Here is a 26,572-nt window from a genome sequence, read left to right as displayed (position 1 = left end):
ATATTGAATCTCCCCAAGCCTTATTCCTTTGTCATTCTGTGAATTTATGGATACCCAATTTGTTAATCATTTACTAAATCTGTACCACGAACATGTCCCCTGCTGCCTCAACCTCCCCATCTGACAATTAAACCCTCTTAACTATGAGCCCTCTTACTTTAATACAAGAACAATTTGTCACCTTGCTATATGCAGGAGGTCGTTAAGCTGGAAAGAGTGCAGAGAAGATTTACGAGGATGTTGCCAGAAGAGATTCTCCCTGAGTTGCTTAAGGGTTACATCCCACAGATCCCTCTTAAGTTAGATGTTTTGTAAGTCGGAAACAGGTGCTGCTGCGCACAAGTAAATTTACTATCCATACTGCATAGTACTGTGTAGCAGGCAGCACGGTGGCGCAGCGGTAGAGTTGCTGCCTTACAGCGCTTGAAGCGCCAGAGTCCCGGGTTCGACCCCGACTATGGGCGCTGTCTGTACGGAGTTTGTACGTTCTCCCTGTGACCGCATAGGTTTTCTCCGAGATCTTCGGTTTCCTCCCACACTCCAAAGACGTACAGGTTTGTAGGTTAATTGGCATGGTATAAGTGTAAATTGTCCCTTGTGTGTGTAGGATAGTGTTAATGTGCGGGGATCGCTAGTCGGTGCAGACTCGGTGGCCCGAAGGGCCTTTTTCCACGTTGTATCTCTAAACTAAACTAAACTAAACCACCAGTGGGAGACCACATTGGAACTCCAATGGGGAGACCACGGGGGAGCTTTGACGCAGAGATCACATGGAAGCATCCACGAGAACAGCTGACTGGCTTGCCGAAACGGCCACATGTGCAGTAGCACATTGCTACCGAGACTACAGAGATGTGCAACTCAGAAATAAAGCAGTAGGCTTAAAGAGTTGCTTAAGAAAGTGCGATTTTACCTAAATCACCTGTTACAGAAGTCAAGGAGTGCCTGTACTTGTAGGGCTGAGCTGTAGGGAAAGGGTGGACAGACTAGGGCTTTATTCCTTGGAATGTAGGAGGCTGAGGGGTGATCTTATAGAGGTGTATAAAATCATGAGAGATATAGAGTGAATGCACAAAATCATTTGCCCCATATCAAAAGCAAGAGAACATATATTTACGATGAGAGGGAAAAGATTTAATACAAACCTGGGGGGCAACGTTTTCACTGAGAGGGTTGCCGGCATATGGAACAAGCTGCCTGAGGAGGTAGTTGAGAAAAAGTCCAGTCCATAATGAAGTAGTATTGAAAATCAGGAAAATCAGCCTCAATGCTGGGGATATTGATTTTCAAAGTATGCTGAGCTTTGCTTCATAGAAGATAGAACAGTACAGCACAGGAACAGGCCCTTTGATCGACAATGTCTGTGCCAAACATGCCGAGACCAACTCTTTATCTATAACTGCATATAATTCATACCCTTCCATTCCCTGCATATGCATATACCCATGCAAAAGTCTCTTAAATGCCACTATCCAATCTGCCTCCACCATCTCTCCTGGCTGCATGTTCCAGGCACTCACTGTGTGAAAGACTTGCCCCACACATCTCCTTTCCCTTATCCTTAACCAGTCTGAAGAAGGGTCTCGACCCGAAACGTCACCCATTCCTTCTCTCCAGAGATGCTGCCTGTCCCTCTGCGTTACTCAAGCTTTTGTGTCTATCTTCGGTTTAAACCAGCATCTGCAGTTCCTTCTTACACATCTCCTTTAAACTTGGCCCCTCTCACCTTAAAGTTATGCCATCTAGTCCTTGACATTTCTGCCCTGGGAAAAAGGTTCTGACTGTGTACCCTATCTATGCATCTCATATTTGTATATGATTCAATTATCCAACCAGCAGGTTTGGAGGGTAGGGTATGGGTGAAATCATCCCAATGTCTTTAGCAGCTTGCTTTAGCAAGTCCAAATCTAGGAAGCACTCAGGAGGACAAGGGTGATGGCTGCCTTGTAGACCGTAAGCTTCTGAGCCAGATCTGAGGTCATTATCCACCCTCTTCCTCAATCAACCAAATGTGGTTCTGGTACATCGAAGGAGATGGTGAACTTCTTCATTGATGTCTTCCTGCACCAAGAGGTAGCTGCTCTGGGAAGTGGGGTCACATCATCCAGGCCCCGACCATGGACCTTTAATGTTGGAAGATAGCATCGTACAGCAGAGGCAATGTGAACACAGGTATTGCGGAAGTTGGCGTTGGTCGCCAACTCGACCAACGATTGGCGAGTTGAATGAGTTGGCGATCAACTCGCCAATCCTCCAGTCAATGAGTTGATGATGGTTTGTAAAGGACACAAAGAGCGGAGTGACTCAGCAGGTCAGACAGCATCTCTGGAGAACATGGATAGGTGACCTATCGAGTCACGATCCTTCTTTGATGATTTAGAGCTCGGCCAGCAAGCCTGGAGATGCACAAACATCAGCAATCTACTGAGGTCCTGAAGAGAAGGCAACACAGATAGATTGTGCCAACTGCATTCCTGCATTAGAACACCAGAGTGTGCCAGAGGCGTTTAAAAGAGTGATTACTGACAACCTGTCCAGCAGTCTGCGAGTTTTGTACCAGATTTCAGATCCTGATCATCAAATATGCCGAGCAACAGAATGGAGATAATTCTGCGGTTAAACAAAAGGAAAGATCCAGAGAGAGAAGGTCAAATTTAAGAAGAGGGATTGAGAAAGACCCAATGCTAGGGATCTCAGGAAGTTAATAGTAATTTCTTGAAAAGAGTCCATGTTACAGAAGGTCTTAAAGCGCACAAAGGTAAATAAATCCTGAGACCTAATCTAGTGTATCGTAGGACGTGGTAGGTAGATGGGGAGGATATCTCCCAGCAGATATTTATATAATCGATAGTGATGGGTTAGGTCCTGGTATCTAACGTCAGTGGTGGGTAAAAGGCCTGTCCCACTTAGGCGATTTTTTAGGCAACTACCGGCGACTGTCATAGTCGTAGCAGGTCGCCGAAAAACCGGCGACTGGACCCCACTACGACAATGTCTACGACAAGTCACCTAGTCGACGTCAAGCTGCGATAAGCTAACGACAACCGGCGACCCAATCATCGCAACTTAGGACGTCCACCTATAACCACACCTACGACGACACCTACGACAACCTACGACCACACAGGCGACAACCTACGACAACTGAAGTCAACCTACGTCCACCCGCGACAAGCTACAACCCTGTCGGCGACAACTGAAGACAATTCACGTCATTTTGGCCTCCAAAACAATGGAATCACCCAGTTTCCCTATAAAAGGGCGTGTAGGGTAGGGTTTCCAATAATTCTGCATCATGACTATTTGAAAGTGATGCCATGAGACACTACTCTGAAATACAATATCAAAATGTCAAGCATTTCCTTTATTGATATTGAAACAAACAAAAAGTTTTAACAACAAAAAAGGTTGATAAGAACATACAACAGCGCATGCAAAAATATTATAATCACATAAAATTTGTATATGTTTTGTTTTTCAATTATTTATGTACCCCCATACCCCAAGGAGGGTCGTTGAGTTTCAATAAACTTCAAACTTTAAAATTCAATCTTCAAACATAATACAAGTACAAAAACATACTTAACATCATGTTTGGACACATTACACTGATGGGTGATCTGATTAAAAAAAACTCAAACTCAAGTCCCCACTTGCGTCCTGGGTCTCTGTTCTAGGGGTAGTCACTGGGGCAGGTCTTGGTGTGTCAAGGCTGGGGTAGTTTGTGAATTCAGCTGAGAGCGCAGAGAAGCTGCTAGATCTTGCAGGCTGCAAGGCAGTGTATGTGGAAGTAGTGGCGACCTGCTATGATGGTGTAGATGTAGCCTGTATCTGTGAGTATGACATCACTGGTGGTGGCATTTGTGGTGGGCCCATCAGTGACTGTGGCTACAACACAGATACATATCAATATTAAGTGGAAGGCAAATAAATCAAACCTTTAACAAGATGTATGTGACGAAGAATTTCAAGTCAAATTCACAAAAATATATTATAAAATTAGATACCTGGTGAGCCTGCTGATGCGGTGGTCCCGTCAGTGGCATCTGTTGTGGTGGTCCCATCAGTCCCATCTGTTGCTGTCCCATCTGCTGCAGAGTTTGCAACACACATGAATTCATTGTGAATATTTCATACAAAAACATAAATTTTAAGGTCAAATATCCCCAAAATTCCCCAAAATTCACAAAAAATATTTACCGGCTGGGAGAAGTTATGGGCCATTGTCATGGCAGCCGTGGTGTAGTTGAACCACACGTTCTCTGGAATCTTGAGCAGCTCATTCTTTATGAATCCCAGGAAGGTGTCAACAGCCCTCTAATGTGGTGTCTGGGGCTGTCATGGCCTGTCTGGCCTCTGTTGCATGAGCTGCAACATAAATAAGTATGATGCAGGTAAGTAAATTTGGAAAAAAAAGAAGATGATGTATGGATGAATGAGAAGTGAAATCTGCCAAAAAAATCCCCAAAAGTACTTACCGCCTTGATCAGCTCCTGCTGACTTGCCTCTCTCTCTCTCTCTCCTCTACCTCAATTGCTGTTGGGGTGGAGCCTGCAATGGAGCTGGCAGTGATCCTGCTCCTCTTGCTGTGCTGCTGACTGGTGGAGGGGATGGATCCAGAAGTTCCCTCAAGTGGATCAAACTCCTGTTCACTTGACGTACTGGCCAGTGGCTTCTTGTCAAACTCGAAGAAAATAAATATGTCTTACAAACTTTCAAGACCATCAGGACATGGCAAGCATGATGACAATCAAATGATCAATTTCACAATAACTATTTTGTAATAATTACCTTCTTGGTGCTCTGTCTACCCTCAAGTCGTATTATATGTGAATTGATAAAGCCCCATTTGTCGATGATCCACTGCTGCCTCTGGGTAAATCTTTTGCCACCAGACCCTGACTTGTTCGCACTCTGAGGCAGCTTGCCATATCTTGTTCTCTTGCTTTTGAACCACAGACAGAGTTGGGCATCTGTAAAAAATAAATAAATAAAGACCAGTATGAATTGCCTGCCTGCAAGAGAATGGAAGAGCAACTGCTAGAAACTTGCAAGTTTTTATAGACTACATGTTACCACATATGAAAAAAAATACACAGAAAAAAATTAACCCCAAAAAATACAAAATGCAACAGGTAGGCAAAATGTACAGGCAAACTTGCTGGTGGCGTATGGAACTATTATCTGTCCACAATTTCATGTCATGGCAAACAAGATGACAAACAAATTTTTGTTTTCATTATATTTATTCTGGATAAGGAGACAGCAGCTGCTACACAACATGAAGTTGATACTTACTATTCTTGCTATTGAGGGCGTGCAGCGTAGGTTTACTAGGTTAATTCCCAGAATGGCGGGACTGTCATATGTTGAAAGACTGGAGCGACTAGGCTTGTATACTGGAATTTAGAAGGATGAGAGGGGATCTTATCGAAACGTATAAGATTATTAAGGGGTTGGACACATTAGAGGCAGGAAACATGTTCCCAATGTTGGGGGAGTCCAGAACCAGGGGCCACAGTTTAAGAATAAGGGGTAGGCCATTTAGAGCAGAGATGAGGAAAAACTTTTTCAGTCAGAGAGTTGTGAATCTGTGGAATTCTTTGCCTCTTAATAGAAATAGTCAAAATGGCTTTACAATATAGAACAGAAAACAGTACAGCACAAGTGCAGGCTGTGTACCTTTGGCCCACAATGTCCGTGCGAACATAATGCCAAGCTAAACTAGTCACCTCTACCTGCACTTGATCCATATCTCTCTATTCCTTGAACAATCATGTGCTTATCAAAAAGCCTCTTAAATGCCACGATCATATCTGCCTATACTATCACCCCTGGTAGTGTACATAAAAGTACTGGGAAAGATTGGGTACAATAGACTTAGTGAATGGAAGAGACAAAGTGCTGGAGTAACTCAGCGGGTCAGACAGTATCTCTGGAGAACATGGACAGGCGACATTTCGGGCCGGGACTCTTCTTCAGACTGATTGTCAGGGGTGGAGGGGAAAGAAAGCTTAAAGAGAGGAGGGGCATTACAAAGCCTGGCAGGTCATAGACATCACCCTTTGTGTGAATAAAATAGGTAATAGGTTGACATGGGGGAGGAGGACATTTTGACAAGCAGGTATCTAGACAAAGGCCAGAGATGAAAAGACAGAAGGAGTGAGACAAAAGGATAGAAGAATTGCAAATTGTGATGTAAAGGATGGAATGTATGTGAAAGGGGGAGGGACAGGGGAGAAATAGGTGCAAATCCAAGTGGGACATAGGGAAGTGGGGAGGGGGGGAAGAAGGGGGCATATGGGGGAAGAAGGGAAAGGTGCAGTTCCTTGTTTCTACCTAGTGAATGGAGTTGGTTCCCAGATTCCCATTTGTTATTTTTAATGTTGACTTGAGGTATGTGTAAATCCCTGGCAAGGCTATCATTTATTGCCCGTCTCTCAGTTGCCTTGCTCCAATTGCTTGATTTACACTGCTGTTCATAGTCCAGTTAGAAGTCCATCATTTTGATGTTGAGGCAAGACTATAAGGATGGCAAGTTTCGTTCCTGAAAGAATGTTGGAAAACTGCTTGGTTTCCCTGGAATGTCGGAGTTTGAGAGGAGACCTGATAGAAGAATATAAGATGATGTGAGACATAGATAGGATAGAAAGTCAGAACCTTTTTTCCCAGGGTGGAAATGTCAAAGACTTTAAAGTTTATAGCTTTAAGATGAGAAGGGCAAAATGTAAAGGAGATGTGCAATTGTTTTACACAGAGAGTGAGTGGTGGGTGGCTGGAATGCGCTGCTCGGGGTGGAGGCAGACATGAATGTGAAATTTAAGAGACTTTTAGATAGGCAGATGGATATGCAGGAAATACAGGGATATGGATCATGTGCTATTTTAATTTGGCATCATGTTCGGCATGGACATTGTGGGCCAAAGGGCCTGTTCCTTTGCTATACTGTTCTATGTTCTATGTCCTAATATATACTTCAGACATAAAAATGCTAATTGTCTTATGAACCTATTCTCTCATTCAATAAAAGCAGGGCTGTTCTTTAACCTGCACATCAACTTCCTGAATCATCCATATCTCCCGATTTGCAGTGCCTACAAAATCTATAGATTTCCACTTTGAATGCTTTTGAGCATTAAACCCTGCCTTCTTATTATATTGGAGAGCAAGAGTCAACCTTCGTATATAAATCAATATGTTTCCTTCAAACAACATCACTGAACAGGCATGAATGGAGTACACAGTCAGAACCATTTAACCAGGATAGAAAAAAAATCAAATACTAGAGAGCATAGCTTTAAGGTGAGGGGTAAAGTTTAAAGGAGATGTGCAGAGCAAGTTTTTTACACAGGGTGGTGAGTGCCTGGAATGCGGGGAAGGAGGGTGGAGTGAATTGGTTAAATATGTCCAAGAATGGACAATTAACTGATTTTAAAAAGGACACAAAATGCTGGAGTAACTCAGCTGGTAGGTAGCATCTATGGAGGACATGGATAGGTGGCGATTCGGGTTGGGACCAAGGGATGCTGACTGACCTGCTGAGTTACTCCAGCATCTTTCTCCAGAGATGTTGCCTGACCCACTGAGTCACATCAGCACTCTGTCTTTTTTTGTAAACCAGCATCTGCAGTTCCATGTGTCTCCCATTAACTGGTTAAGTTTATCACTGATATACCTACATTCTAGCATCATTTGCTGTCATTATTAAAAGCATAAGCATAAACATAAATTTGCCAACTATCAGTGACAGATCAATAATCTGGATATTGCCAACTTCAAAATGCACTTTGAAATGATAAAAACTGGTTTCAAAATTGAATTTCAACCCTTTCAAAAGAGGTAATGTTAAATGTAATGCAGCCCAGAGGCAAATGTCATTTCACTGCAGCCACTTCTGTGATTCTTAATTGGGTTCTGGGTTGAATGAACATAATTGATAGGCAAATGAAGCAGGCCTGATAGGAAAGGCAAAAGGGAGCAAGAGAGATTTACAGTACCGAATGGAGAAAAAAGACAGCAGTAAGAAAACTGGGAAAGAACGAGTTAGTAAAAATTAGGGGGAAGGAATAATAAGAAAAGATAGTGAGAGCAATGTGATACTGTGTGAGACAAATCAATGGGGGGTGCCTACTTGATCTGTATATTATTACTATCTCATTTTTCTTTCATTCTGAACAGACACTCGAGAATAGATGTTAATTTAAACTAACAAACAATATTTTATTTAGGGAAGAACTTAAATTGTGCAAAGTAGCATCTCTCAACTGTATGCCTACGTAGGCAGGTGGTTTCTCCTCAGAGGCAATGAACGGTTGGAATCTTTGGAAAGTTTTACTCATTTTGTGGTGGCACAGTGGCATATCGGTCGAGCTGCTGCCTCACAGCGCCAGAGACCCGGGTTCAATCCTGACCATGGATGCTGACTGTGCGGATTTTGTATGTTTTCCCTGTAACCGCATGGGTTTTCATCGGGTGCTGTAGTTTCCTCCCACATTCCAAAGACGTGTAGGTTTGTCGGTTAATTGACTTCTGTAAATTGTCCCTGGTGTGTAGAATGTGATAGACGAATAACATTGAACTGGTGTGCGGGTGATCAATGGTCGTCAAGGACTCGGTTGGCCGAAGGGCCTGTTTCCACGCTATATCTCCGAACTAAACTAAGCTCAACTAAATTTACCAGATTGCTTCAGGGGTGATGAATTTCATGAGCATAATTGACCAGAGACATTGGGTAAAAATACAGAACAATTGATCGCATGTCTGACGTAAGGTCTCTACCCGAAACGTCGCCTGTCTATCACTGAACTGAACTAAATCATCCAGCTTCATCAAACCCATACCCAGCAGCCAATGATTTCATAGAAACATAGAAAAATAGGTGCAGGAATAGGCCATTCGGTCCTTCGAGCCAGCACTGCCATTCAATGTGATCATGGCTGATCATCTGATTCACTCTCTTCTTTATGGCAAATGAGTTAGTGAAAAGAGGGACAAAGACAGAGAAATGTCAAAGAAGCCACAGTATTTAACATTATGAATAGGAAGGAACTGAAGATGCTGGTTTACACTGAAGATAGACACAAAATGTTGGATTAACTCAGCAGGTCAGGCAGCATCTCTAGAGAAAAGAAATAGGTGACATTTCGGGTCGAGACCCTTCTTCAGATATCAGTCTCGACCCAAAATATCACCCATTCCTTTTCTCCAGAGATGCGGCCTGACCCGCTGAGTTACTCCAGCATTTTGTGTCTATTTAAAGTCATGAGACGCATAGATAGGCTAGACAGTCAGAACCATTTTCCCAAGATGAAAATGTCAGAGTGGTAAAGAAGGCGTATGGTATGCTTGCCTCCATCAGTTGAGGCATTTGGTACAGGAATCAAGAAGCCATGTTGCAGATTATTACATGATCCAATGACTTCACCTGACCTGATAGGCACGTGACCATTAAGTTTCAAGAAAGCCAAAATAAACTTGCATTGGATAGGTACGTGAATGGGAAAGGTTTAGCGGGATATGGGCCAACCATGGACAAATGGGGCTATCTTAGATGGGACATCTTGGTCAGCATGGATGAGTCGGGCCGAAGGACCTGCTTCCATGCTGTATGACTCTATGACTATTTCTATAGCACATTTCAGAACATCAGAGATATAATAAGTAGAATGGATAAGGGAGAGCCAGTGGATGTGATGTATCTGGACTTTCAAAAAGCCTTTGACAAGGTCCCACACAAGAGAATAGTGTGCAAAATTAGAGAAAATGGTATTGGGGGTAGGATATTGACATGGATAGAGAGCTGGTTGGCAGACAACAAGCAAAGTAGGAATTAACGGGTCCTTTTCAGAATGGCAGGCAGTGACTAGTGGGGTGCCAGAAGACTCGGTGCTGGGACCTCAGTTATTTACAATGTATATTAACGATTTAGACAAAGGAATTAAATGTAACATCTCCAAGTTTGCGGATGACACAAAGCTCGGTGGCAGGGTGAGCTGCGCGGAGGATGCTTTGAGGCTGCAGGGAGACTTGGATAGGTTGGGTGAGTGGGTAGATGCATGGCAGATGCAGTATAATGTGGATAAATGTGAGGTTATCCACTTTGGTGGCAAGAACAAAAAGGCAGATTATTACTTGAATGGTAGACACAAAAAGCTGAAGTACCTTAACGGGACAGGCAGCATCTCTGGAGAGAAGGAATGGGTAACGTTTCGGGTCGAGACCTTTCTTCAGACTGAAGAGGGGTCTCGACCAGAAACATCACCCATTCCTTCTCTCCAGAGATGCTGCTTGTCCTGCTGAGTTACTCCAGCTTTTTGTGTCTATCTACGGTTTAAACCAGCATCTGCAGTTCCTTCCTACACATTATTTGAATAGTGTCAGATTAGGAAAAGGGGAGGTGCAACGAGACTTGGGTGTCCTTGTACATCAGTCACTGAAAGTAAGCATGCAGGTACAGCAGGTGGTGAAGAAAGCAAATGGCATGTTGGCCTTCATAGCAAAAGGATTTGAGTATCGGAGCAAGGACGTCCTACTGCAGTTGTACCGGGTCCTGGTGAGACCACACCTGGAGTATTGTGTGCAGTTTTGGTCTCCGAATTTGAGGAACGACATTCTTGCTATTGTGGATGATGTCGGGAAGCTCCAAGTCACAGGAGGTTCGACTAGCCCTGACCCAGGGTCCGATCGCCCGATGCAGAGAGCCAAGATCGCCCCGACAACGGAAGGTTCTAGTGCCCCGAAAGCGGGAGAACAAAGTATTGAAGAAGATTGAACTTTTTTTTGCCTTCCATCACAGTGCGGAATGTGGGAGAGTCGCTGTGTATATTCATGTTAAAAATTTATTTGGGTGTCTTATTGCTTTTTATTGGTATGACTGTATGGCAAATCAAATTCCTCATATGTTTGCAAAACATACTTGGCTAATAAATTAGTATTATGATTATGAGAGAGTGCCATCAGGTTAATTCCTGGGATGCGGGACTGACATATGATGAAAGAATGGATCGGCTGGGCTTATATTCACTGGAATTTAGAAGGATGAGAGGGTATCTTATAGAACCATTAAAATTATTAAGGGATTGGACAGGCTAGATGCAGGAAAAAAATTCTCGATGTTGGGGGAGGCCAGAACCAGGGGGCACAGTGTAAGAATAAGGGGTAAGCCATTTAGGACTTTGATGAGGAAAAACGTTTTCACCCAGAGAGTTGTGAATCTGTAGAATTCTCTGCCACAGAAGGCAGTGGAGGCCAATTCACTGGATGTTTTCAAGAGAGGGTTAGATATAGTTCTTAGGGCTAACGTTATCAAGGGATAGGGGGAGAAAGCAGGAACGGGGTGCTGATTTTGAATGATCAGCCATGAGCATATTGAATGGCTCAAAGGGCCGAATGGCCTACTCCTGCACCTATTGTCTATGTTTCTATCCAGTGTTGCAGTGCTAATTGTTTAGGTGCCGGAGCTGTCACTGGTGCCGGAGCGACCGCTGTTAAATTCCCGGCTGGTTAAAATTCCCTGCTGTTTATTTTGGCTTTGTTTTACAGAGGTGTTGGAGCGGCGCTCCGCTGAGCTCCGGCAGCACTGCACCCCTGTTTCTATCCCAAAACAAAACAAATAATGTGAAGTGGGAAAAGGGAGGTGCGGTGAAAAAAAGACGGGGAAGAGTATAGTCATAGAGTTTCCACAGTGTGGAAACAGGCCCTGCAGCCCAACATGCCCACACCGGCCAACATATCCCAGCTACACTAGTCCCACCAGCCTGCGCTTGGTCTATATCCCTCCAAACCTGTCCTATCCATGTATCTGTCTAACTGTTTCTTAACGTTGGGATCGTTCCAGCCTCAACTAACTCATCAGCAAACTTGCTAATCTTGCCGTTAGGTTCTCATCCAAATCACTGATACAGATGATAAACAGTAACGGGCCCAGCACCGAACCTTGAGGCACACCACTAGTCACAGGCCTCCAGTCCTAGAAGCAACCTTCCACCATCACCCTCTGCTTCCTTCCATGAAGCCAATTTGCCATCCATTCAGCTATCTCTCCTTGGATCTCATGGGTATTTCACTGTAACTTAATTACTACATGTGACAATAAACTGACCTTGAAACCTTGATCTAACCTTCCAGAGCAGCCTACCATGCGTGACCTTGTCGAATAAAATAAAGGATGCACTTGTTTTTGTTTGAGCTTTCAACATCTGTACCCAATTCCAGAGTTTCCTCTGTGAAGCTGTTATAATGTTGTCTGCTGGGTTTGATATTTGCGAGTCCCCTGCATTTACCATGTAAAAAAATTAGGTATCACAAAATGCTGGAGTAACTCAGCAGGTCAGGCAGCATCTAGGAGAGAGGGAATGGGTGACGTTTCGGGTTGAGTCCATTCAGACTTCTTCATCAGTCTGAAGAAGGGTCTCGACCCGAAAAGTCACCCATTCCCTCTCTCCTAAATGCTGCCTGACCTGCTGAGTTACTCCAGCATTTTGTGATACCTTTGATTTGTACCAGCATCTGCAGTTATTTTCCTATGTAAAAAAAATATATGTACTGTATTTCCAGCCAGAGATAGGACTTCAGAAATAGGGGTTGCATTGGGCGAGAGTGCAATGATGTGGGGACATGGAGGTGAGGAATTGATTCTGTCATTGATAGCTCTTTCTAAAATTAATAAAGACATGGATAAGGTCTGTATCACTGTATACCAGCACACTTTATCCGGCACATACTGTAACAAATAGACATGCGGAATCCTTCGCATGTGGCGTAATCGGTTAGCACGTTCGGTTGTTAACCACCCACCCAGGGACGCAGATTTTTCTTAGTTGTTACTCGTCTTACATTTGCACCTTTAATTTCCGTTCAATTCTACGCATTTTGCCTCCATTAGTCTTTGCTTTATACAAACTTTTCTTGCTTTTTTTTCAATCCAAACAGTATAAATATATTTCCTTAAAATATAATCATTTTCATTGCTGTCCTTGCTTTTAAAAAACCTATTAACATTATTATATTTTGCAAACTAATATTCAAAATATTCATTTTGACTGAAATTAGGAGCTAAGATGATTGGATAAATGTTTTAGATTTTTGACCAATAAAAGTATTATTAATTTATAATATTTTCTAAAAAATTATTGAGTCTTTAAAAATGTCCGCAGATGAGTGGGGACATTTTTAAAGACTCAATAATCTTTTAGAAATTTTGAAATTGGGATTAACATTATTCTTGGCGGTAGACGGAATGGAAGCAGGCCCTTCGGCCCAAAATGGCCATGCTGGGCTAGTCCCATTTGCCTGCATTTGTGACATATTCTTCTAAACCAGGAAAGACCACTGCCCAAACCTTTAAAAGTACTAGGCAGGAACATTGAGATGAAACTAATCTGTGCTACATACCAATTTAGAAACACGGTGTGCCACGGATATGAATTTCAGTGAAAATGGATTTCACTGTACCTCCTCAGTACATGTGACAAATAGAGTAGCATACCATATACTGACTAGACGTTCAGAAACGGAAATTAATCACAACAGCGTGTTCAAGAAAATGTCTTGTTATTATTGTTGTTTGTTAAAGGAACGAAAACGACACTTGCCAAAGGCGCGGGGGGTGGCAATGTATTTTTTAATATACATGCTTAGCAGCTTGATATGTTTTTTAAAAATTCATATTTTGGAAATCGCAACATGCACTCAAATAGCAACATAGAGTTTGTTTCAAAAACGGAAAGGTGTCGCTAATGTGTGCCGAAATAGCTCAGTTGGGAGAGCGTTAGACTGAAGATCTAAAGGTCCCTGGTTCAATCCCGGGTTTCGGCAGATGTTTTGTTGCAATTTGTTACATTAAGATATAAGTAATTGACAGTCAATGTGGAAACAACTTTTCTTTGTAACTTTCCTCCTCAAATGTTGCCACCGAACATTCATCGCGTGTATCATCTGGGACTCAAATTAGAACAGAAATGATACTGCAAAAAGGAAAGTGTAAGACACAAATAGCTGCAAATGTTGGCATCTTCAGCAAAAGACGAGGGAATGGTCAGGCCACGTTTCTGGACAGGACTGGACAGCACGTAGTTGTAAACCAGATTTGGCGATGTTCCCCACAAAAATGCCGAAACCCGGGATTGAACCAGGGACCTTTAGATCTTCAGTCTAACGCTCTCCCAACTGAGCTATTTCGGCATATGACGGTAATTTAATTAAAATGTATAACAGAAGGACTTGGGAACAGATATTATTTTCATTGATTTAAAGTAAATATATGCCTTCTTTTTTGCACAGATATCCCCAGGCCAGGTTATTGCCCCAGCATTACAACAAACCCCCATATTACATATGGAGGCCATCCGACCCCCACCTTGCCTCTGCAGGTTCCTTTCGTTCTCCTCTTTGCCATTTGCTGCATAGCTCGAGTGCGGAATATTTTACTGAATTCATAAGACATACACTGAGATGCAGAAAAAAAGAAAGAAGGAGGCAACACAAAAAGCTGCAGATGATGGAATCGGGAGGGGAAAAAAAATGCTAAAGAAACTTCAGAGGGTCGAGCAGCATCTGTGGAGGCCATTGCGGTGGTCGATGTTTCGAATTGAGACATGCATCTAAAAATAAGACACTTTGGCAAGGTTTCTAAATCTCACAGTGAAGTGTTTCCTCCAGGATGGATGATCCTTCTGCAGTGTTACGAAGGATTACAAGAAATAAACATTGGGGGAGTAGGGATGAGGGAATAGTAAAGGCCAGATAAAATTTAAAAAATGGGCAGTGCTGGAAGGAAGAAAGAGGTGATCATGGAACCATGTATAAAGTAAACGCCAGTATTGCCGAAACCCAGGATTGAACCAGGGACCTTTAGATCTTCAGTCTAACGCTCTCCCAACTGAGCTATTTCTGCCGATGGAAAAGAACAATTGAGCCCTTCGAAACCATACTGGTTTCCATAGACTGAGCTTTTCAATTAGTCCTTCTGTCCTAGAACGAAAGAATTGCAGGTGCTGGTTTACAAAAGAATACAGGAAGTGTTGGAGTAACTCAACAGGTCAGGCAGCACCTCTGGAGATGTTTTAGGATGGGACCTTCTAAAGAAGGTTTCAAAGGTCTTTTATTGTCACGTGTACCAATTAAGGTACAGTGATATGCAGATTACCATTACCATACAGCCATACTTTAAAAAAAGCAACAAGACACACAACTACATAAAAGTTGACATAAACGTCCACCACAGTGGATTCCGCACATTCCTCATTATGATGGAAGGCAATAAAGTCCAATCTACTTCCTCTTTATTCTCCCGCGGTGGGGTCGATCGAAGCTCCTGCAGCCGGCGGTCGAAGCCCCCGCGTCGGGGCGATCGAAGCACCTGCGTCGGGGTGATTGAAGCTCCCGTGTCGGGGCGGTCGAAGTCCCTGCAGCTTGGAGCTCCTGAAGTTTGTCTCTGACCAGAGACTGTGAGCGCCACGATGTTATAGTCCGCAGGTTCTCGCAGTTGGAGCTCCAAGGTCAATCCCTGGCAAAGTGATCGCGAGCTCCGCGATGGTAAATCTGCAGGGTCCCTCGATGGGAGCTTCCGAAGTCGGTCTCCAGCAAAGGCCGCCAACTCCTCGATGTTTCCCAACCTCCCCCTCCCAACCCCCCAGATAAAACAAGCTGAAGAACACTAAAACATACATCTAGCACTTACTATTAAAACAACAAAGAAGGAAGGAACAGACAGACTGTTGGCGAGGCAGCCATTGCTGGTGCCACCCGGTGGGTCCTGACCTGAAACATCACCCATTATTTTTCTCCAGAGATTGTCTGACCCACTGAGGTACTCCAACACCTTTGTGTCTATATTTCTTTTCCTACAGTCCAGTAAAGTATTAGCATACCTAAGCACAATCCGGCAGATGAGATTAGTTTAACTTGGCATCATGTTCGGCACTGACACTGTAGGTTGTTGGACGTGATCCTGTGCTGTCTCTTCCCATGTTCTATGTTCACCCGGAGGAAACCCATGAGGTCACAGGGAGATGCATGCAAACTGATACACAGACAGCACCCAAGGTCAGGATTGATCCTGGTGCTCTGAGACTGCATCTCAGTAGTTTAGTTTAGTTTAGAGATACAGCGTGAAACAGGGCCTTCGGCCCACCAAGTGCACACCGACCAACAGATCACCCCAGACACTAGCACTATTTTACACACCAGGGACAATTTACCAGTCAGTTAACTTACAAACCAGCACGTCTTTGGAGTGTGGGAGGAAACCGGAGCACCCGGAGAAAATCCACACAGTCACAGGGAGAACGTGCAAAGTCCGTACAGACGGGACCCTTTGTCAGGATTGACCCGGGTCTTAGGTGCCATGCGACAGCAAGTCTCACACTGCGCCACCATACCCACAGGTATAACTGCTGCATGACTGGACCAGCGAGCCGCAGTACCGCATGCCCACCCATCTCCAAATTGTGAGCAAACCTGAATAGGAGATTAATTTATCTCTGGCAAGAAGACAGTTTACAAACAGCAGTATACCTTCAGGCTGGCAACAATTTACTGACCCGGACATAACCCAATTCCATATCCATGCTTATATTTTATCCTTTATTTAACCCTATGAGCCCCTTTCACATACAAATGCACTAAATCCAAATGCGTTATATCCTCCATTTCACATGTCGCCACAGACTGGATTTAACACATACTTAAAATGGTTGGCTTATTTTTTTTAGGTCAAGTAGATTATATTACTATATTTAACTTTAGTCCCTTGTTTATTTAAGGGATTGACAGCTGGTATTTTTGCAACTTGCTTACAGCTCTTTTAACGTAATCAGGCTTTGATGAATTTTGAAAAATCCCTTGAAATTGCTATTAAAAATGCTGACTGGCTGAGATCGTTCGGCCAGCATGGCATCAGAAGGATGTCTTGAGGTCCCTTGGCTCTGACCTGCAGTTTGGAAAGGGCAGGCATTCATCTTTTAGTTGTGTGTTTGCTCCACCATCTCCTCCCTTGTGTATCAAAACCTTATTTTGTCTTTTTAATGGTACTTTATTTGTCACATGCCTCCAGCAGCCCAAGACAAGCCAGGTGCAACCTATTTTCATATGCACAAGTACGGTGAGGTACAGGGACAATGAAAATCTTACTTGCGTCAGCATCACAGGCACATAGCCTCAGACAACACAAAAAAACATCAATTATGCATAAATTCCACATATATTCTACAGGACAAAAGAAAAAACGACTGTGCTAAAAACAAGGGATCAGTAGGTTTCCTCCAGTTTCCGGTTTCCTCCCACATCCCAAAGACATGTGGGTCTGTAGGTCAATTGGCCTCTGCGAAATCACCCCTAGTGTGTAGAGATTGGGTGCTAAAGTGGGACAACATGAAACTCGTATGAAAGGGTGATTGAGGATTGGTGTGGACTCGGTAGGCCAAAGGGCTTTTTCCCATGCTGTATCTTTCAATCAATCAATGAATCAGGAGTCGGCCATTTGGGACAGAGAGGTGCTGCCTCACAGCGCCAGAGACCCAGGTTCAATTCCAACTATGGGTGCTGTCTTTATGGAGTTAGTATCTTCTCCCTGTGACCACGTGGGTTTTCTCCATGTGCTCTGATTTCCTCCCACGTTCGAAAGACGTGCAGGTTTGTAGGTTAATTGGTGTCTGTAAAAATTGTCCTTCGTGTGTAAGATGGAACTAGTGTACAGGTGATCACTGGTTGGTACAGACTTGGCCGGCCCAAGGGCCTGTTTCAATGCCTTATCTCTAAACTAAACTAAATAAAAGGCGAGGAGAAACATCTTCACATAGAGGACTGTAATTTTCTCCATCTTGGAGGGTGGTGATAAGCTTTAGTTTAGTTTATTATTGTCATGTGTACCGAGGTACATCGATAGGCTTTTTGTTGCATGCTATCCAGTCAGCGAAAAGACTCGACATGATACAGCGGTTATTGAAGTTATTAAAACTTAGCAATTGATTCATGAAATTGAGGGATTGGTCATAACTGTATCACACTCTGCTTTTATTTCTTAAATCACAGTTTTGGTCCACCTCTTCCTCTCGGAAGCGTATAGATGAACTATGTGTTAGCAATTCCAAGATTTTATATTTTTCCTGTTGATCCAGTTGCTTGAGAGTTTCTCCAAATATTTACCCTTTTACTTCATTGACATTATAATGAAGCAGATCTCCTGGGATGGTTTCAGGTTTCGAGGCTCTGAATATTAATGTCTCATGTACTGCTCAGACAAACACCAGAATACAGGATCAAAAAGATTTTCAAGTCAGTTTTGACGATGGGCTGCTTTACGTCCTCATCGTCCACCCTGGGTAGTTCTACGGAACGGGCAAAATTTGCAGCAAAGCACCAACTACGGTACTCTGAAGCACCAATTGCCACTTTTGACTGTTGTAGTTGACATACGAAAGAAAGAGGAAGAAGTTTGACAATTTTGTGACTGATTTGTTTAACTACAGTGTGGATTTTTTCCAGACCGTAATAATTTTGATTAACAAAACATTTATCAATCTAAAATTAATAGATTAACCTTCTTTTTAGGGATCTTGACACCGCTGGCATGACTAGTATTTATTTTGCACAAACAAAATAGGATATGGGACTGTTTATCGGTCAACGGGAGTCACATACATAGAACATTAAAAAAGGAGCAGTACAGAAAAGAACACAAAGTGCTGGTGTAACTCAACAGGTCAGGCTGCAGCTCTGGAGAACATGGATAGGTGATGTTTCGGTCTGAAGAAGGATTCCAATCCGAAATGTCACCTGTCCATGTTCTCCAGAGATGCTGCCTGCCCCGCTGAGTTACTCCAGCACTTTATGTGTCCTTTTGTGTATTAACTGACATCTGCAGTTCCTTGTTTCTACATAGAACAGTACAGCACAAAGACAGACCCATCGGCATGCAATGTCCATGCCAAACATGATGCCAAGATAGATTAATCTCTGCCTGCATGTGATCCATATCCCTACATTCGCTGTATGTCCATGTGCCTATCTAAAAACTGCTGAAAAGCCACTATCTAAGCTGGAAAGTGTGCAGAGAAGATTTACAAGGATGTTGCCAGGACACGAGGGCCTGAGCTATAGGGAGAGGTTGGGCAGATAGGACTTTATTCCTTGGAACGCAGGAGGATGAGGGGTGATCTTATAGAGGTGTAGAAGGTCATGAGGGGATTAGAGAGGGTAGATGCACAGTCTTTTAACCAGAGTAGGGGATTCAAGAACCAGAGGGCTCTAATGTGAGAGGGATAAGATATAAATAGGGGGACATTTTTTCACACATTTTTTTCTAGCTTTTGTGTCTTCTGCCCAGTGAGAGGGAAGAAGAGGGAATGACCAGGTAAAAATGGTCCCTGATAAAGTTGGCTGCTTTCCCAAGGCAGCATGAAATACAGATGGATTCAATGGTTCAATGGTGTTGGAGGGGAGGCTGTGACCACCGCACTGCGCCACTGTGCTGGACTAGCAATGGTTTTAGCATCATCTTTTGTTATCATTATTAATTTCTACCCTTTTTTCCCTTTAACCTACAGAATGTTCACTGAACTAAAGTTCACAGCTGGGTGGGATTTGAACTCTCGTCCTCTGTTATACTGATCAGGCCAATGAACCGTTACACCAACACGAGACTACAGCTAGCCTGATAAACTGTTACCCATTGCACATATTCTGAATTCACTGCAGGAATTTCCAAACCTCGGAAAACTGACTCTAATTTTCTCCTACAGATCCCCAAACCTCAAAGAACCTCAAAGGTGACACGGTGGCACAGTGGTAGAGTTGCTGCCTTACAGCGCCAGGGACATGGGTTTGATGCTAACTACGGGTGCTGTCCGTACACAATTTGTACGTTCTCCCTGTGACCGCGTGGATTTTCTCTGGGTGCTCCGGTTTCCTCCCACATTCCAAATACGTGCAGGTTTGTAGGTTAGGTCTTTCAGTCTCAAGAAGGGTCCCGACCCGAAACATCACCTATCCTTTTTCTCCAGAGATACTACCTAACCCGCTGAGTTACTCCTGCACTTTGTGTCTGTCTCAGGTTTGTAGGTTAATTGGCTTCTGTAAATTGTCCCTGTGTGTAGGATAGAACTAGTGTACTGGTGATCAATGGTTGGCATGGTCATGGTGGGCCGAAGGGCCTGTTTCACTGTGAATCTGAACTACACCATCCAATGGAAATAATTTCTCTCTATGTGCCCTGCGCCCACTAATATCTTTAAAACCTAAATCAAGTCACCACTTAACCTTTCAACATTCCAGATAACACGATCCTAATTGATGTAATCTCTTCCAGTAATTTAACCCTTGGAATATAAATGTCATTCTGGCAGATCATCTCCACTTTTCCTCCTGAGGACGATGTTCCCTTTCTTAACTGACTTGTTTTGCAGGTGGTTTTTGAGTTTGAAAATTATTGGTGACCTGGTGAAATGTATTTGAAATTCTACCCGCATCTGAAAAAGTACGCAACGCAGATTTTCAGGAATATAGTTGCAACGACAAAACTTGTAACGAGAACATCGTGTTTTACTGCTCTGGCAGTGTTGCAATCAAAGATTAGTCAAAGTCCTGGGTCAAGGGCTGACACCCGACATGGGACAGACAGCAAAACGCTCCACGTCACCCTGAAGGCATTTTTCTCCTGATCGTTAGTTACCTCTTTCATTTCTCACAGCGAGAAGAGTCGGCTTGTAACATTTCTGCAATGCTCCGACTAATTATAGCGTCATAAACCCTTGACAGATAACCCGCTGTGATTGAATCAAATTCCCCCCATCGCTGTGCTTTTGAGAAGTGTTCATCTGTTTCTTTCCTGTTAAAACCCCAAAGGTTTCTCCCTCCTTGCAGCTTAGTTTTTTAGTTTAGAGATGCAGCGTGGAAACAGGCCCTTCGGTCCACCAAGTCCATGCCGACCAGCGATCACCCACACAAACTAGTTTCAACCTACACACTAGGGACAATTTACAGAAGCCAAGTAATCTACAAACCCACACATCTTTTGGATGTGGGAGGAAAACGGTCCATCCAGAGGAAACCTACGGAGTCGCAGAGAGAACATGTAAACTTCACACACAGACAGGACCCATAGTATGGATCGAATCCAGGTTTCTGGCTCTGTGAGGCAGCAACTCCACCGTTCTCCACTGTGCCACCACAGCGCTGATCAGCTTAGATTCTTAGGAGCTAACATGTTACTTTTGCTTTCCATTCTGCTTTACGCTTGGCCTCACTGGGTTGTGGAGTGCTGGTGCTGAAAGGCAGTGGCATTTGGTGTTAATTAGCATTGATTATAGGGACACAGAGATACAGCACAGAAGCAGGCCCTTCAACCCACTGAGTCCATGCAGACCATCAACCACCCATTCACACTAATCCTACATGTGATTTATTATTGTCAAAGTTATTATAGTGAAAATCCTTATTTCGCATGCTATCCAATCAGATCAGGTAATGCTATGCATAATTACAATCAAGTCAAACTTAATTACAATCAGTAGAGCAAAGGGGAAAATACACAGTGCAGAATATATTCTCAACATCATGGCGCATCAGTTGCAGAGTCAAACTCCAATGTCCACAATAGTGTAATGGCAGAGTTGCTGCCTCACAGCACCTGAGACCTGGGTTGAAACCTGGCCACAGGTGCTGTCTATAAAGAATTTGTACATTCTCCCTGTGACTGCGTGGGTTTTTTCCAGGCGCTCTGGTTTCCTCCCACACTCCAAAGACATACAGGCTTTGTAGGTTAATTATGTTCGATAAGAATATTAAATTGTCCTTAGTGTGTAGGGCAGTGTTGCTAGCATACGGGGTGATTGCTGATTGGTGTGGACTTGGTGGACTGAAGAGCCTGTTTCCGCGCTTTATCTCTAAAGTCTAAAGGTGAATCGGACAGCACCCTAGCTAATGGAAAGGGCATTCAGAAGCCTGATAACAAAGGGGAACCTGTTCATGAGTCTGGTGGTGTGCTCTTTCAAGCGTTTGTACCTTCTGCCCGACAGGAGCAGGGAGAAGAAGGAATGACCAGGGTGGGATTGTGTCTTTGATTGTCTTTGATTGTGTTGGCTGCTTTTCTGATGGAGTCAATGGTGGGGCATTTGGATAAAGCATACAATGAGGTAAATTTAAAAAAACATAAATGAGGAGAGTGAGGGGGGAGTGGGAAGAGCATGTGTGGGGAGAAGGGAGAAGGGGCCAACAAAAATCCCCCTCATATTTACTGAAGATGTTCAGAATGTTTTGTATGCACATTTAATTGTGTGTTTGTTGTGCCCCTCCGAAAGAAGAGATGTTTAAATTCCTCTGCATGTTTTTATAGTCATGCCCAACACCAAACTAAAAGCCAGTTTGTGACTAAGCCCACGTCTGAAAGATACTTCCCATGAGCCACCGTCCTGAAAATACTTTCCAGCAGAAAACAGACCACATAACTGGTAGAATTGCTGCCTCACAGCACCCGAGGCATGGATTCATTCATGACTATGGTGCTGTCTGTGTGTGGCGTTTGTATGTCCTTCCCGTGACCGCGTGGGTTTCCACCGCGTGCTCCGGTTTCCTCCCACATTCCAAAGACGTGTGGGTTTGTAGGTTAATTGACCCTCAATAAATTGCTGCTAGTGTGTAGGGAGTGGATGCGAAAGTGGGATAACATAGAACTAGGGGTGAACGGGCGATTCACCAATACTGTATAAGTTTTTGATTGAAATTTGAAAAATACAGCATGAAAACAGTCTTTTTGGCCCACCGAGTCGATGGTTAGCATGGTCTCGGTGGGCTGAAGGGCCTATTCCCATGCTGGATCTTTCAAATTTCAATCAAAAACCTATACAGGACTGCAGAAAAGGCGTTAGACCCTGGCTGCCTGGCTGTGCGTTAGAGCCAGTGAAGATGTTTACCTAACCTTTTTGCGGAGGGAATCAGAGCCTGTTGTCCGTGGAGAGAATGTATGCAGACATGAGGCAGGATTCCAAACTAGTCCCCGGAGACTGCGTTTATTCAGAGTAACCATTAAAGTCACAGCTTCCCCACCCCCACTACACTGATCACTCAAAGGGTCAGGATTAGACTGTTTTCCTCCTACAGCCACTGACGTGGCCTCAGTGAAAGTGTTCTAGCCCCAGCGACTAATCTCAGGCGAAAACATTGTGCGTGGCGTATCCTTACAGTTTATTTTAGTTTAGAAATACAGTGTGGAAACAGGCCTGTCGGGCCACTAATCAATGCCGACCACGCAAGGGACACACCAGTTCTATCCTACACACTAGCGACAATTTACAAAAGTCAATCAACCTACACACCTGCACGTCTTTGGAGTGTGTGAGGTAACTGGGGCACCCGGTGGAACCCCACGCGATCACAGGATGAACGTGCAAACTCCACACAGACAGCACCCGTAGCCAGAATCAAACCTGGGTCTGTGGCGCTGTGAGGCAGCAACAATACCGCTGTGCCACTGTGCCACCCCTGTGCCAGCACATGATAAACGTTGTGAGTGCTTATTCAAAGTAAGCAACATAGAGCTGCTGCCTCACAGCATCAGAGACCCGCTTTCGATCCTGACCTTGGGTGTGCTGTCCCTGTGGAGTTTGCATGTTCTCACTCTGAGCCACCTGGGTTTCCTCTGAAGAATACTTGATTAGTACGGGTGTCAGGGGCAGAAGGCAGGAGAATGGGGTTGAGAGGGGAAAGGAAGGTCAGCCATGATTGAATGGCAGAGTAGACTCGATGGACCGAATGCCCTATTTCTGCTCCTATGACTTATGAAATTATGAACCTAGATCCCTCTGTTCAATCACTAGCTATCTCCATTTGCATAGTAATCTTCCTTCCCCACTTTAAACTGCATTTGCCTGTCCTTTGCCCACTTGCTCAGTCTGGTGCCCACTCCATATCCTGTTGCCGTATCCTTATCGCAACATGCCTTTCCACCGCGATGCTGCATTTCAATGGCAAGGGAGCTCTGCATTGTCAAAGGTACTGCCTTGTGGAAGTGACATGTGGTTCCCCCAGATGGGTGAAAAGGGCCCTGAAATGGCTTTGACAACCATCCTGCCCTCAAGGATCCTGAGCCACACAGCATGGAAGCTGGCACTTCGGCCCATCATGTACATGCCATTAAGAAACTGTACTAGCTCCATTTACTAACACTAGGACCATCCCCTTCTATGTTTTGGTAATTAAAGTACTTGATTGATTGATCGATTGATTGATTGATAAGATACAGTAGTAATTAAAAATTGCCCTTCAGGTTCCTTTTAAATCTTTCCCCTCGCACCTTAAACCTATGTCCTCTGGTTCATGATTTTGCATAAATTTCTCAACACATTTTCTTTGTGATACTTCATTGACGGGAACTACTTCACTGACTGGAAAGACCATTGGGACGTCCAGAGGTTGAGAAAGGCGCTATGGAAATGCAACTCTTCCTTCCTTGCACAACAGTGATCAATTCAACATGTCATTCAAAACATTAGAGTCATAGTCAAAGAGTGATACAGTGTGAAAATAGGCTCTTCGGCCCAACTCGCCCACACCAGCCAACAATGTCCCAGCTACACTTGTCCCACTTTCCTGCGCTTGGTCCATATCCCTCCAAACCTGTCCTATCCATGTACCTGTCTAATTGTTTCTTGAACGATGGGGTAGTCCCAGCCTCATGTACCTCCTCTGGCAGCTTGTTCCATACACCCACCACCCTTTGTGTGAAAAAGTTACCCCCCAGATTCCTATTAAATCTTTTCCCCTTCCCTTGAACCTATGTCCTCTGGTCCTCGATTCCCCTAATCTGGGCAAAAGACTCTGTGTATCGACCCGATCTATTCCTCTCGTGATTTTGTATACCTCTATAAGATCTCCCCTCACCCTCCTGCGTTCCATGGAATAGAGACCCAGCCTACTCAACCTCTCCCTATAGCTCACATCCTCTAGTCCTGGCAACATCCTCGTAAATCTTTTCTGAACCCTTTCAAGCTTGACAATATCTTTCCGATAACATGGTGCCCAGAACTGAACACAATATTCTAAATGCGGTCTCACCAATGTCTTATACAACTGCAACATGACCTCCCAACTTTTATAGTCAATACTCTGATGAAGGCCAAAGTGCCAAAAGCCTTTTTGACCACCTTATCTACCTGTGACTCGATCTTCAAGGAACCATGCACCAACACTACCCAGAGGCCTCCCATGTACTGTGTAGGTCCTGCCCTTGTCCGACGTCCCAAAATTCAACACCTCACACTTCTCCTTATTAAATTCCATCATCCATTCCTCTGCCCACGTGGCCAACCGATCCAGATCCTGCTGCAATCGTTCACAACCATCTTCACTCAACATTGCCAGAGGAAGTTATAGAAGCGTATACAACTATGACTTTTAAAAGACATTAGGACAGATATATGGATAGGATGGGTTTGGAGGGCTATGGCCAAATGCAGGCAAATGGGACTGGCCTTATAAACCGGTCAGTATGGACAAGGTGGGCTGAAGGGCCTGCTTCCCTACTATGTAGTTTCATGACTCTAATTTGAAGAGTTTCTAATAAAATTGCAAGTTTATTCTCTATGTGTATTTAAAGTTCTTGTCTCCAGCTGGTGTAATCATTTCCAGTATTAAGATAGAGAAGGAAGACTTAAGTATTGAGACACTACAAACTACTGTTGCTGGTTGCAGGGGGTATGGGGAGAAGGCAGGAACGGGGTACTGATTGAGAATGATCAGCCATGATCACATTGAATGGCGGTGCTGGCTCGAAGGGCCGAATGGCCTCCTCCTGCACCTATTGTCTATTGTCTATTGTCTATTGTTTACATAAAATATAACACAAAATGCTGGAATAACTCAGCGGGTCAGGAAACAATTCTGGAGGACATGGATAGCAATGTTTCAGGTCGGGACCCTTCTAAATGTAGCTTTAGGACCAGTGGGGTGTTGGATACGTGGATATTGGCACAGTAGCGGAGCTGGTAGAGCTGCTGCCTCACAGCGCCAGAGACCCGGATTCGATCTTGACATCGGGAGCTGTCTATGTGGAGTTTACATGTTCCCCCTCTGATGACGTGGATTTTCTCTGAGTGCTCTGGTTTCCTCCCACACCCCAAAGACCTGCAGGTTTGTAAGTTAATTGGCCTCTGTAAATTGTCCCTTGTGTGCAGGGAGTGGATAAGAAAGTGGGATAAAATAGAACTAGTGTGAACGAGGGTGATCAACAGTTGGCGTGGACTCGGTGGGCCGAAGGGCCTGCTTCCATGCTGTATCTTGAAACTAAACTAAACATATGGCTGTTTTAATTGGGAAGTGACAAGATTGAACAGGAAACTGATGATCCACTGAGAATTCTCAGCCTTCTGGTGTGGTCAGAAGTTTCTTGATGTTAATCGCTGTCGTCAACAGGAAGTCATGGCTTCCTTCCTGTCAACCTGGAGGAAGAACAAAGGGGGTTGGCAAGGGGGAACGGAACCATGACCACTTCCTGTCGCTCTCCCACCTGCCCATTTGGACTCTTTCTGAGGGCCCTGTTTTGGGTACAAGAGCACTGAGATATGTGTCAAGTGATAACATC

The 26,572-nt window shown here is 44.0% G+C and overlaps 1 protein-coding gene and 3 non-coding genes across 4 annotated transcripts in view; 1 reads left to right on the top strand and 3 right to left on the bottom strand.

Annotated features, from left to right (window-relative positions):
- LOC144601800 (transmembrane prolyl 4-hydroxylase-like) overlaps nucleotides 1-4,043 on the bottom strand; it is a 65,105-nt gene extending 61,062 nt beyond the window's left edge. The window contains exon 1 of the mRNA XM_078414231.1: nucleotides 4,008-4,043. The gene's annotated coding sequence lies outside the window, so the exon portion shown is untranslated. The remainder of the gene's footprint in view (nucleotides 1-4,007) is intronic.
- A 9,699-nt stretch (nucleotides 4,044-13,742) lies between these two features.
- On the top strand, nucleotides 13,743-13,815 carry trnaf-gaa (transfer RNA phenylalanine (anticodon GAA)). The gene has a single exon. It is a non-coding gene; the product is annotated as a tRNA-Phe (tRNA).
- A 293-nt stretch (nucleotides 13,816-14,108) lies between these two features.
- trnaf-gaa (transfer RNA phenylalanine (anticodon GAA)) lies at nucleotides 14,109-14,181 on the bottom strand. Its single transcript has one exon. It is a non-coding gene; the product is annotated as a tRNA-Phe (tRNA).
- A 639-nt stretch (nucleotides 14,182-14,820) lies between these two features.
- trnaf-gaa (transfer RNA phenylalanine (anticodon GAA)) lies at nucleotides 14,821-14,893 on the bottom strand. Its single transcript has one exon. It is a non-coding gene; the product is annotated as a tRNA-Phe (tRNA).
- Between the last annotated feature and the right edge of the window lie 11,679 nt (nucleotides 14,894-26,572).

Source organism: Rhinoraja longicauda, chromosome 17 (genome assembly GCF_053455715.1).
Source record: "Rhinoraja longicauda isolate Sanriku21f chromosome 17, sRhiLon1.1, whole genome shotgun sequence".
Lineage (NCBI taxonomy): Eukaryota > Metazoa > Chordata > Chondrichthyes > Rajiformes > Arhynchobatidae > Rhinoraja > Rhinoraja longicauda.
This window is presented reverse-complemented; position numbering and strand designations above follow the sequence as displayed.